This window comes from Vipera berus, assembly GCF_964194415.1.
Source record: "Vipera berus genome assembly, chromosome: 1".
NCBI classification, from domain to species: Eukaryota; Metazoa; Chordata; class Lepidosauria; order Squamata; family Viperidae; genus Vipera; species Vipera berus.
Window position 1 is genome coordinate 170,130,700 of NC_138202.1, and position 12,750 is coordinate 170,143,449.

The following is a 12,750-nucleotide window of genomic DNA, read 5'->3' on the forward strand; positions in this document are numbered from 1 at the left end:
CAGGTCTCTTCTATTTATCTCATCACAATTGTTAAGATGAGTTGGACTGAGAAAGAGTGGCTGTCCAAATGCTAAATGAGCAAGCTGCACCAATTTGAACCAGTGTTTCCTTGATCCAAGTCCAGTATCTTAACATCTATAGAATGGGTCTCAAATGCATCTCTTTTTTTTTGAGGATAGCTCACACATTTTATAGACTAAATAAGTTGGAAATATGTGCCATTGAATTCAATAGAGCTTGTTCCTCTGTAATTGTGCTGAAAGTTACTGTTAAATTGATTGCAATACATTACATTTTATCCCACTTTTTGTAAACTCTATAAAATTCCCACCCTTCAAACATTTATTGCTTAAAAAGTTATGGCCAGTGATTGCATATTAAACTGCAGTATGATATAAAATTTGGTTTAATATGGACTGAGATATTCTTGTAAAAACAGCATAAAAGAAAAGTTACTGTCCAGAGACATTAACTTTTAAAGATTTTTTTAGGGGTAAGAGTGGTGGCTAAGAGCTACAGTAGATGGGATAATGCATGGGTGGGGCTAAATTTTCCAGTTTGTTTTTAAAAGCTCGTTAAGTGCACACTGTGGATTACATACTATATTTTATTTGCTTTCCCACTAATCTTCATTGACAAATAAATTTTCTGTTTATCACTACTGTAATATTGGAGGAGGGTTCATAAGGCTACAAAAATGTGCTTGAAAGCTGCAAGTTGCCTACCCTAATTTTAAAGGAAAATGAAGGGTGAAGTTATGTATGAAATATTTGGTTTGTATTATTTGATTACCTAATGCAATTTGGGTAATTAGTTGCATTTATAAAGAAGAGTTGCCAAAACATACCAGTATTAACTTATAGTTACATATGCATTAATATAGAACCATCATATTATTCATTTTTGAGGTAAGCAACTTTAGACAAAGCAGAGAAAAAGAGTAAGGTATAGTAACTCAGAAGGATTGAAGCATAAAATATCAGATCAGATGAGATGACCCTGACCCTGCTAGCCTTTTGTAAAACATTGAATGTACTTCAGATCCTAAGGGTCAGGAGGTTGGATGGCTTGTTGAGCTGACTCTGTTAATTGTTTTGTTTTGGTTTATGCTTAATGACCATTGTAGGTTTCTAAAATTCTTTTTACTGTATGTATGTGTGCATAAATATATGTCTTTGTGTTTGTGTGCATGTGTGTATATGTAAACACATGTCAGCTGCCCAGAGTCGTACTTGCAAGTTGGGCAGTCGAAGGAAGGAAGGAAAATTTAATTCATATTAAATAGTTCATGATGTGTATCCACATTTTTCTTATTCCTGCAAACCATTATTGCTTCTGTAGTTGTCATACATCAATTCATACACTGTTTTTTGTTCCTTAATATTACTACTTTTCCCTTTTTAAGATTTCATCAATACCATCCAACCACAATTTCTGTCTTCTTTTTCTTGATTCATTCAATTTGCCTTCATATATTAGCTGTCTGATTTGATTCTCGTTCATTCTCACTATTAGGATCAGACCACGTCCTTATTGCACACCCTGACTGACACTGAAGCATTTGCTAGGAATACCATTTACTCTTACACCCATTATTACACCACTCTTGTCATCTTGAGCACAACCTTCAATTCCATGCTTAAACACAAAAGAATCTATTATTGAAGCCATTCACTTTATCAGATGCTTTCTCTAAATCAACAGTCATATAGTAGACTTACTTTCTCACATTCATCCATTTCTTATTTACCTGCTGAATAGCAAAAATCTGGTCTACACATTCCTTACCTAGCAGAAAGTCTTATTGTATTTAGTCTGCAAATTTTGCTTTTTGATATTTTTCAAAATCTTGCAGTCAGAATTTTGCCCAACACTTTCCCAGGCTCCATTGATAAACTATTCCCTCTTAGTTTTCTGCATTCAGTTCTACTACCTTTGTATAGGAGAATAATAGCATCATTCTTCTAATCACCAGGCAAAGTATAGTCTTTACATGCTTGTTAAACAAGTTGCACAAGCACTTGTGAACAAAACACATCCATATTTTAACATTTCTCCAATTACACTGTCTATTCTTTCAGTCTTTCAACTGTAAATTCTTATAGGATATATGATTTTCTTTTTACAAGCATTTATATATATGTGTGTGTGTGTGTGTGTGTGTCAATTCTAATTTTTGATTTGTCACTATCACTCCTATTCAAATTCCTGATGGACACTTTCTCAGTATTCTTTCACTTCAGTTTTATCCAAATAATCTCACCCCTTTGTGTTTAATTTCATTCACTCAGCTGCAAGGCCATTCTTATTCCTTTTTGCTCACCTCGGACACTGTTTTGTACTCACCAAAATCACTCTAGTTTCTTGACTTCTTTTAACCATTAATTGCCTACTTTATCTACATTCTTTGTAATTATTCTTTCATATTCAAGAATAAAAATATAGTTGCAAAGAGTGATCCTTGTCAACAATTCATTATTGGTCGCTCCAGTCACAATATGGTAGTAATAATAATAATAATAATAATAATAATAATAATAATAATAATAATAATAATAATAATAATAATAATAAAATTAAGTTGTTGGAAGGGACCTTGGAGGTCATCTAGTCCAACCCCCTGCTCAGGCAGGAAACCCTATACCACGGGTCGGCAACCCGCGGCTCCGGAGCCGCATTCGGCTCTTTGAGCCGTCTCCTGCGGCTCCCAGCCGCCCGGTGCGCGTGCACCTCTTCGAACGGGCAGTGGTGCGCACGCACCTCTCCAAATGGAGAGTGGCACCGCCCGTTTGGAGAGGTGCGCGCGCACCTCCCCGAATGGGCGGAGGTGCGCGCATACCTCCGCGCGAATGGGCCGCGGCGTCATTCTTTGAGGAAGCTGCCGCGGCCCGTCTGCAAAGCTGCCGAAAGCGGCAGCTTTGCAGATGGGCCACGGCAGCTTCCTGAAAGAGCGACGCCGCGGCCCGTTCCAAGAGGTGCGCGCGCACCTCCCCGAATGGGCGGAGCTGCGCGCGCACCTCCCCAAACCTTTGGAGAGGTGCGCGCGTACCTCCGCGCGAACGGGCCGCGGCGTCGCTCTTTGATGAAGCTGCCGCGGCCCGTCTGCAAAGCTGCCGAAAGCGGCAGCTTTGCAGACGGGCCGTCGCCGTCGGGCAACCGGGAACCGGTTCCATCTGACTTTAAAAAAAAATGGCGACTGTGTGCGTCCGCGCATGCGCAAAAACCGTTTTGCGCATGCGCAAAAACCGTTTTGCGCATGCGCAAAACGTTTTTTGCGCGTGCGCGTGCATGGACACACGCACGCGGCTCCCAGTTTTTTTAATTTGTGATGGAACCAGTTCCCGGTGGCTCTTTTACTTTTTTAGGTTGCCGACCCCTGCCCTATACCATTTCAGACAAATGGCTGTCCAGTCTCTTCTTAAAAACTTCCAGTGTTGCAGCATTCACCACTTCTGGTGGCAGGTTGTTCCACTGGTTAATTGTTCTAACTGTCAGGAAGTTTCTCCTTAGTTCTAGGTTGCTTCTCTCCTTGACTAGTTTCCATCCGTTGCTTCTTGTCCTGCCTTCAGGTGCTTTGGAGAATAGCTTGACTCCCTCTTCTTTGTGGCAGCCCCTGAGATATTGGAACACTGCTATCATGTCACCCCTCACCCTTCTCTTCGTTAAACTACACATACCCAATTCCAGCAACCGTTCCCTATATGTTTTAGCCTCCAGTCCCCCAATCATCTTTGTTGCTCTTCTCTGTACCGTTTCTAGAGTCTCAACATCTTTTTTACATCGTGGTGACCAAAACTGGATGCAGTATTCCAGGTGTGGCCTTACCAAAGCATTGTAAAGTGGTATTAGTACTTCACTTGATCTTGATTCTATCCCTCTGTTAATGCAGCCTAGCACTGTGTTGGCTTTTTTGTCAGCTGCAGCACACTGCTGGCTCATGTTGAAGTGATTGTCTACTAGGACTCCAAGATCGCTCTCACAGTTACTACTATTGAGCAAGGTACCACCTATACTATACCTGTGCACTTGATTTTTCCTGCTTTACTTCACCATTGAATTTCATTTTGTTAGATAGCGCCCAGTGTTCGAGTCAGTCCAGATCCTCCTGTATTTTAAACCTATCTTCTGGAGTATTGGCTATTCCTGCCAGCTTGGTGTCGTTTGCAAATTTGATGAGTTCCCCATCTATCCCCTCATCCAAATCGTTAATGAAGATATTGAACAGCACTGGGCCCAGAACAGAGCCCTGGGGCACCCCACTACACACTTCCTTCCATGTAGATGCAGTTCCATTGAGGACCACATGCTGAGTACGGCCTGTCATCCAGCTACGAATCCATCTGGTGGTGATACTATCTAACCAACATTTTTCTATCTTATCAAGTAGTAGGTTGTGATCTACTTTATCAAATGCCTTACTGAAGTCCAAGTAAATTATATCTACAGCATTCCTCTGGTCCACTAATTTTGTCACTTGGTCAAAGAATGCCATAAGATTTGTCTGGCATGATCTGTTTTTGACAAACCCATGTTAACTTTTAGTGATGACTTTGTTTGCATCAAGGTGTTCGCTGATTTGTTGTTTGATTATCTTTTCCAGAATCTTCCCAGGTATTGAGGTCAGGCTGATAGGTCTATAGTTTCCTGGATCTATTTTTTTCCCTTTTTTGAAGATGGGAACTACATCAGCTCTCTTCCAGTCCTCTGGTAGTTCCCCAGTGCTCCAGGATCTTTGAAAAATATAGTTCAGTGGTTCTGAGATCACGTCTGCCAGTTCCTTGAGAACTTTGGGGTGTAATCCATCTGGTCCTGGTGATTTGAACTCGTCTAGGCTGGACAGGTGTTCACTTACCATTTTCTTGCCTATCTTAACTTGCTTTTCTATTCTGTTTTTTATGGCACTGGTTTTGGTAGGTTGGACTGTTTTTTCCCTTTGTGTAAAGACAGATGCAAAAAACGAGTTAAATAGTTCTGCTTTCTCCCTGTTGCTTGTCACCTTCTTGCCACTTTCCCCCACTAATGGACCAGTCGTTTCCTTAACTTTTTTCTTGTTTTTTATATGTTGAAAGAAGCTTTTTTTTGTTATTTTTGACTTTGGTCGCAAGCCTTAGTTCATCTTGAGCCTTAGCTTTCCTCACTTCATCTTTGCAGGCACGGGCTATTTGCTGATATTCTGACTTAGTTATGTGCCCCTCTTTCCAATTCTTATACTTGTCCTTTTTATCTTTCAATTTATCAGAGAGTTCTTTATGCAGCCATGCTGGTTTCTTTTGAGAGCTGTTATTTTTCTTCTTTGTTGGTATTGTACTAGATGAATAGATCTTATAAACTATACATTTCACAAATGATAGCCTTCATTGCTTATTTGTTTTATAGGAAAGAGCAGGTAATAATATGCTTTAGCCTCAGCTCTTGAAGATCAGCTCCCCCAGATTACCTTTCTGCTATGGTTTTACTCTAAATATTATGGATTAACTTTTGTTCTGAGACAGTGATTGTTATTATGTCCTGTGCAAAGCTGTTTCTCCTGAAATAAAGTATACAGTAAACAAGATAGTGTCCTCTTTATAGTATTGTAGCTTGGAATGAAAATTTTAGATTATTAAGGCCAATACTTTGCTCAATGTAGAAATCTAAATTTAAGTATTACTGTCTGTCCTCCCCTAAAACATCCAAGAAGCGAACCATCTGTCCCAGTGATTGTCCAATGGCTCTTGTTTTTAGGATCCCCCCCCCAAAAAAAACCAATCAGAATCTTATCTTTCTGTCACATAAATCCATTATCCCATATTCTACACACTGGAAGGGGGAAGGTGATGGATGGGGAAAATCTTGATTTTCTTGGGTGATACCCTTTCATATACTGGAAGACTGCTATCTTATTTATTTGACAAATTTATTTACCCACCAAACTCACTCAGAGGTGACTCTGAGCAGCTTCCAGTATTAAAAATCCACAACATAAAAACCCATACCCTTCCCCACCATGGCAGCAGCAACACAGTTATTATTTATTCCACTTTGATCATCTTTTCTTAAGGCTAAACATCTTCAATCTCTCCTCATAAGACTTAGCTTCTAATTCTCTGATCATCCTCATTGCATTTTATTATACCTGTTCAAGTTCTCTGAATCCTTCTTAGAGATATTTGATGTGTGATCTGAACTACAGCAGAATGCAGCAGAATAATTATTTCACACAATTTCAAAACAATACTTCTGTTGATACAGGCCAAAATTGCATTTGCCTTATTTGGCAGAAATATCATACTAATGACTCAGTTTTAATTTCTGGTTGACTATTGTTCCAATATATTTTTCATAAGCCAGGTATCCTGCATTTGGTTTTTGTTCCTAAGAACTTTGCATTTGTCTTGATTAAATTTCATCCTGTTGCTTTTAACCTAATAGGTTCATTTTGAATTTTATTTCTGCCTTATAGTGTATTGTAGTGTATTCACTGTTCCATTCAGTTTTGTGTCATTGCAAATTTAAAAAGACCTTCGATCTTTTCCTTCAGATTGTTAGTAAAATGTTAAAGAATATTAAAGGACACCCAATTTACTTTCTGACTTTTGAAAGCATGTTGTGAAAACTCTTTTAAAATGGGTAGGAGTAGCTGATACATAAGATTTATATAAAAAACAATTCTGGGCATGTGAGCACTTTTCTAAATAAAGTACACGGCCGCAGTCTCCTTCCATTTTTATATGATTCCCCAGGGGCATTTTTAAAAAAAATAAAGGTGAAGCTGGAATATGCCACATGCCCCCAGCCACTCTTTTAAAACAATAAGCTTGGCATTTACTTGAATATTCCAAAACATTCCAAAGAGTATTCCATACACATACAGTAATCCTTGACTTACAACCATGCATTTAGTGACTTTCCAAAGTTACTCTTGATCTACGAACCCTACTATCTTTAGGACCGCCGTGGTGTTTCTAGGCTTGTCTACAGTTAGGAGAGGAAGTGGGAGAGTTTGGGATCCACAGGTGCTCCTTATCAACATGAGGGCCAACTGCTGAAGAGATGTTTTGATGGACTGAAGTTTCTTCTCATAACAATTGCTGGAAAAGTAATTGGACAATGTAACCTGAACTGTCAGAGACAGGAGGGAAAAGTTTTACTCTTTTAATTATCTGTTTCCCACCATATTCTCAGAGCTAGCTTCCTTTCTATTTTACTGGTTTGGTAATGCCTAATAAAGTCTACATTAGAGAATGTAATGTCTCTGGTGTTTTGCTTCGTTGAGCTTCTCAGCTGGAACTTGACATTGACTGGCACTAAACTAAGTGACTTATGTAGTGCCCCAGTGTTGATCATGTGGCCAGGGGGGTGCTACAACAGTCATAAGTGTGAAAACTGGTTTTAAAAAAGGTGATTTATGTCACTTTTTTACCACTTTTCACACTTATGACTGTTATAACATCCCTATGGCCACATGATCAAAATTTGGGCACTTGGCAACTGGCATGTATTTATGACAGTTCTACTGTCCTGGGGTCATGTGATCACAATTTGTAACCTTCCCAGCCAACTTCTGACAAGAAAAGTCAATGGGAGAAGCTGGATTTACTTAACCACTGTGTGATTCACTTAACAACTGCAGTGATTTACTTAGCTGTGGCAAAAAAGGTTGCAAAATGGGTCAAAACTCACTTAACGAATGCCTTGCTTAGCAGTTGAAATTTTGAGCTCAATTCTGGTCATAAATCAAGGCTTACCTGTACTCTATGTCCATTTTAATTCTTTATTCTGCAAGCATTTCTGTCGGGCCGCTGTGATGTTCCATCGTTTTTGCTTTTATATTTACAATCAGAATGAAATAATTATTTTGGGGGGGGGGGAAAGTCCTGGAAATCATGATTTGTTGTAGCTGTTCTTCAGGTTTACTTCTAGTTGTACATTTTAGAATGATTTCCCCAGGAAAGTATATACTTAGAGTGATTCCAGGAAAAATGCATAGTCAATCAGTTTTACGTTTCAAATAATTTTTTTGTACCTTATATTTTATCCTGTCTGAGGAGTTAACTTGGTCTATTTTTGGGTGTTATGCCTAAAATAGTTATAATTTTATTATGACATCTTCTATGCAGTCTTTTTTATATCCAATTTCTCTATTATTGCTTAAGTGTTTTAGGATTTTACAAAATGGACGAACCCAGAGATAGAAGTTATTAAAGTTGTTATGTTAATTTTCAACAATGACAGTGCCACTTTTCCTTTTGCTTTGGATAACATGTAAAGAAAGAGCATTTAAATATTTTGATGGAATGTTTCATGGATTCTTTTAAACACTCTTCAAGTGGTCATCTGAATTTCTGGAGGGCTTCACACTTAGGTGGGCCACAGAGCTAAATCTGCAGTTTTGTTCACTGTTCTCTTGCCTGCAGTCAGCTTGGCTATATTAAACTTTGTGTACTCACACAGATTTAGGTAAGTATACATTCCTCTATATAATCTGAGGTCTAAATACACTCCTCCATATAATTTGAGCAAAGTATTGGATTGTATGGAGAACCATACATTCATTCAATGCAAGGTGAGTACGCTTTTCTGTCAAATCATTAAGCTCAACAGGTGGAAGGAGGTTGGGAGGAGTGGGATAAAGGAGAGCATTATTCTTTACACAGATTGAAGCCCTTCAGATGTTCACAAAAAAGCTGAAGTGAACTACTCTAAAATATTTTTCCCTATCCATTCCATACCCCTTTTCTCCTTTTGGAATCAAGTAGAGATGTACATGAAGGGATGCAGTGGCTCAGTGGGTTAGGACGCTGAGCTTGTCGATCAGAAGGTCGGCAGTTTGGCGGGTCGAATCCCGAGTGCCACGTAACAGAGTGAGCGCCTGTTACTTGTCCCAGCTTCTGCCAACCTAGCAGTTCGAAAGCACGTAAAAATGCAAGTAGAAAAATAGGGACCACTACGGTGGGAAGGTAACAGCGTTCCGTGCGCCTTTGGTGTCTAGTCATGCCGGCCACATGACCACGGAGACGTCCTCGGACAAATGCTGGCGCTTCGGCTTTGAAACAGAGATGAGCACTGCCCCCTAGAGTTGGAAACGACTAGCACGCATGTGCGGTGGAACCTTTTACCTTTTAGAGATGTACATAGGAAGACCTAAAGGGTCAATTAGGGACAGATCATCATGAAAAAAAAATGTACTGTATGTTGTCACTAAGAATTGTCGCTGACTTGATGGCAGATAATCAGGGATGTGTAGCACTTTAAATTTTTAAAAGCTGCTTTGTAGCTCACAGGGTTTTACACATAGTTTCTCTCTGCAAGTCTTAAAAAAAGCCAGCTGCCCTTTAGAGTTGCAAACAGATGCTTTGTGCATGCCCCTGCGAGTTCATGTATCCCTTTTGGGAATCAGATCTGAAGCACGACACAGCCCTAGGACTAAGTTGCTCTTAGCAATTAAGGGTTCCTCATTTTTCATCTTGCATACAGTGCAGCTGTTCATGTAAAAATAACAGAAGATGGGGTAGTCTTACCATTCTGGATCTTCTAACTGGACTAGCCATTTTACTACAATCACAGCAAGTTTTATGCAGTAGAGACTTTAGGAATCAAGTTCTTTTAAATAGTTTTAAAAGTCACCTATGATAGCTGTATAAAAATACCAGCTGCGGGGTAAGAATAACAATGACATAGTTAACATAATGTGACATAACATCACATGAATAACACTAACAAAACATAGTTAATGGCTTGGGATGTGGTGATATATGACTAGATAATTCAGTAATGTGCTTCAGATAGTAGAAGCTGTCAACGCTGCTAACATCAGATGTTCTTGCTTTGACAACAGATGGAAATGCAGCCATTTTTCCTCTATTGCTTTTAGAGTTAGTTAATGCTGGGACGGGGAATGTGGATGAGAGTCCAGCTAGTCATAACAGTAATTACTCAGCTGTGGGAACCCAAGGTCATTGGGCCCAGAGTTGATAGATGGCGGGCTGGAGAGCTGGGGAGAAAGCCTGAGCTTCAAGCTAATTGGGGAATGTGATTTATGACTGTTTATTGGAGGAGGGAATTGTGCTTTGTTACTCTGTATCCAGGGGAGGGGAATTTAGTTTTTGGTTGTGACTATGTAGTGCCGATGCTTTGTTTCTCAAATAAAAGATTCTTTAAGGTAAACAATGCCTCGAAGTTCTTTTGAAGAGTTTCATCTGTCAGAACCATGACATTAGCAAGTGGCTGATAACCACCTATTTCTAAGATCAATAGGATCTTACACCTTTGTTTGCAATCAATACATGTAAAAATGCTAAAGGAATTTGTGTAGTGTTAAGCCTGCTTTTTAAAGTCAATGACTAAGTCCCAGCTATCAATCCAATATCTGGAAGGAAAGTGAGATAAGAAATTCCGCTGTGGATCTTATTATATTCAATTTATCATGCTGAAGTATTTATTTCATTTCTACCCACACTCCTATAAATATTTCCTTTGAATACTTTAGGCATAGCCTAGTGATGATATGACAATTGAATGTCATCAATTTGACTCTTATGCCAGGGGATTGACTCATTAGTTCAAACATCTTGTGTTAGCCACAGATATTTGAATTTATCCCATTTTCAAGCATTCAAGAAATTTCTAAAATTGAAGTGCCATCTATTATATACATAGAATTAAATAGGAAAGAATGCTTTTGAATCACAAATAGAATATTAAAACAAGGGATATGAGATGCTACATTTCTGGTGGTCAATGAAAGTTTGTCCTTACAGAGATTGATTTATGGCTAATTTCTGGTGAAATTTTAACTGAACTTCCCAACTTCCTCAGTTTTCCATTCTCAGATATTGATCGTTTGGCACTGTTTCAGTGAGTGATTTTATCTTATTAATAAAGGATAGCCAGGTTGATGTAGTGTTAAGGCAGGGGTGTCAAACTGCTGGCTCACGGGACGGATACGTCATGGCAAAACCGCGCCCACCCCATTGCCGGCAATGGAAAAAAGTTGCAATGTGTCACAACACGTCATGTGATGTTTTGCGAGTTTGACACCCCTGGGTTAAGGCATCAGGCTATTAGATCATGAGTTCTAATCCTCCCTTGGGCACAAAACTAGTGGAGTGAATTTGGGCCGATCCCTCTCTCATGGTCCTAGGAACAGGAGGTGAGGGCAAATTACTTCTGAGAAACCTTGCCAAGAAAACTACATGGACTTGTCCAGGTAGTCTCCAAGAATCAGATGTCATTGAACAGAAGAGAAAAAAATAACAGCAAAAAGAGAATTTAATACTTCACCAATCTGCTCATTCATTGCACACAATTCCTGATTACAGTATCTATGACTAGCAGGTGAGCTGTTTAAATGTGACAGTTGTCTGTCTTTGAAAAAGATTATATTTTCCCCCTATTTATCTAATGTGAAGCAGGAAAAAGAAGAGATATACAGCAATCAATTACAGTTGATTGCTGATTCTAGATTGCAGTTAACATAGCCTAATTTCTCTTTATCATTTCTCCTGAATACAGTGTCCTTTACTAAGAAGCTTGTTTATTTCTAAAAATTGTTCTCATGATTAAGGCATTTGGAAACCAGCCAAACAAATCCTTCTTGACCATAAGAACTATACTTTCCTATAAAAGAACATAATTTCATAATGCTAAGAATTGTTTGATGTAATGATAAAATTATCAAATAATATGAAATGGACACCCTTTTTTCCTTGTAAAAACACTAGAACTAGCATTTCTTTTAATAGTGCATCATTGTGCTGGTCTTCGACCATAATAAAGACTTGATTTGAATAGTGCATCATATTTTGTTTGCTTTTTGGGAAGGGTAGTAAAATACTCATGGAATATGCGTCAGCTGATACCGAATAAGTAATCATATGGTTTAATTATAAATACAAACCACCCCTGTGAATTTAATATATTGTGTTATCATTTTAGTTCAGTTAATTGCGAATTGGTGAATAATGAAAAAGCAGCCTTTACATTACATATTTCATGGCTGAATTTTGCAAAGCGTACTGTTAATCTGACCTGGTTTAATTTTGGGATTAGTCACTGTTTGCACTAACATTTTGTTTGTAATTTTGTAATTCAGTGTGTCATGCACATGCAGACAGGGATTTATTAGCAAAATTGCTCAAGTGTCTGTGTACTTGAGCAATCTGATAATTGCCAGATAATTTTTATACTTTTCCAGTGTTTCTCAATGTTGGCAACTTTAAGATATGTGAAACTCAGCTCCCAGAATTCTGGGATATACTGATAAGAAATATTGATTTCTGCAATTTTAATAAGTTATAGGAATAAAATAGAATGCCATATTACAGTCTGTGACCAATATAGATAGATTGTATGCAGTGATATTTGCTGGGTATTGTGTTCATCTAAAATAATACGGGAAGGGCAGAAAGAGCTTTATTAATTTTTCCAATTGTAGTTTCAACTATCTATTGAAAGAAAAATCTCAGTATTGAATATTGTATTATCTTGTAGGAATGAGGTCTAGCCTAAAATACTGTAACTTAGTGATAACGATTGGCTGAAATGTCATACTAGTGTACAGCTCTTGTCTCCTCTGTTTCTTGTCTTACTTTGTTGTTGTTAGTTGCGAAGTCGTGTCCGACCCATCGCGACCCTATGGACAATGTTCCTCCAGGCTTTCCTGTCCTCTACCATCTTCTGGAGTCCATTTAAGCTCACACCTACTGCTTCAGTAACTCCATCCAGCCACCTCATTCTCTGTCGTCCCCTTCTTCTATTGCCCTCAATCT

General features: G+C 38.6%; 2 protein-coding genes across 4 annotated transcripts in view; both read left to right on the forward strand.

Annotated features, from left to right (window-relative positions):
• The window catches only part of GLS (glutaminase), a 348,826-nt gene that overhangs the window by 214,167 nt on the left and 121,909 nt on the right, over window positions 1-12,750 (forward strand). The window lies entirely within an intron of this gene.
• Window positions 1-12,750, forward strand: part of MYO1B (myosin IB) — a 148,339-nt gene that overhangs the window by 2,516 nt on the left and 133,073 nt on the right. The window lies entirely within an intron of this gene.